At 37.0% G+C, this 1,068-nt stretch overlaps 1 protein-coding gene across 1 annotated transcript in view; it reads right to left on the minus strand.

The window, feature by feature from the left end:
• The window catches only part of cited1 (Cbp/p300-interacting transactivator, with Glu/Asp-rich carboxy-terminal domain, 1), a 10,764-nt gene extending 9,992 nt beyond the window's left edge, over positions 1 to 772 (minus strand). Inside the window, exon 1 of the mRNA XM_084043795.1 lies at positions 519 to 772. The gene's annotated coding sequence lies outside the window, so the exon portion shown is untranslated. The remainder of the gene's footprint in view (positions 1 to 518) is intronic.
• Between the last annotated feature and the right edge of the window lie 296 nt (positions 773 to 1,068).

Raw genomic sequence — 1,068 nt, forward strand, 5'->3', positions numbered from 1 at the left:
GTCCCCAACTTTTAACATGCACAGCTCACATTAATAAACAATAGGCTACAAATACAAACAAATTAATAAACAATATTATTTTTTACATTTATTATGGCTACTAGTTACTTTGCAGACTTTGATTATTATTACAAAACATATACATTCACCACTTCAGCCCTATATATTTAGGCCTACTTTGGCCATTTGAAAATAGCAGATCTACAAGCTCACAATGCATAGCGATGTGAGCTTGTAGATCTGCTATTTTCAAAAGATTTTATACATTTGAAAACTTGTGAAATGGGACTTTCTGCACAATGAGTCCTTTCACTTTTGGAACTTATACGTATATTTTGATGCCAATACTTTTGTACTTTTACTCAAGTAACATTTTTGAATATCGGACTTTTACTTGTAACAGCATATTTCTACATGATGCTATTGATACTTTTACTTAAGTAAAAAAAATATGTGAGTACTTTTCCCACCACTGATCCTAACAGATAAACACACAAAAGAAGCAGAAATGAACAAACCTTCACCAGACGAACCCCAGCAGAGAGGCTTGACACGGATCCAATAAGCGCTTAAAAACCCAAAGCAGAAGTCCTTCTGAAACAAGCCCGGACACACACTGATCTAATGATTAGAATTATACTAAAAAAATAAGAATAAATCCTCTTAACAATAACTCGCTGTCTTATTGTGTGGAGAGGAGGCAAAAAGTGTAAAAATAAAGGCTTCTGTCACAGCGATCATTGTCCTGTGTGTGTGTGTGTGTGTGTGTGTGTGTCTGTCCCTGGCTGTGGGAAATAATACACTCAACTGACTGCTGCTGCTCAATGGACTGGTTACTGAATCAAAAGCATTATCTTCTCTCTCTCTCTCTCTCTCTCTCTCTCTCTCTCTCTCTCTCGCTCTCTCTCTCTCTCTGGCAGAGTGCCATCAAAAACCAGGTCCTGGATTAAGGCGGATTTGGATCCAAATCCACACATGCTTGTTTTGCTCCACTCTTACTTGCACTAATGTGCAGTGATGTGATGTAAGTGTACTTGTTGCCTATATACATTCTATAAATACATGTAT

This window comes from Gymnoscopelus microlampas, assembly GCF_963454915.1.
Source record: "Gymnoscopelus microlampas genome assembly, chromosome: 19".
NCBI classification, from domain to species: Eukaryota; Metazoa; Chordata; class Actinopteri; order Myctophiformes; family Myctophidae; genus Gymnoscopelus; species Gymnoscopelus microlampas.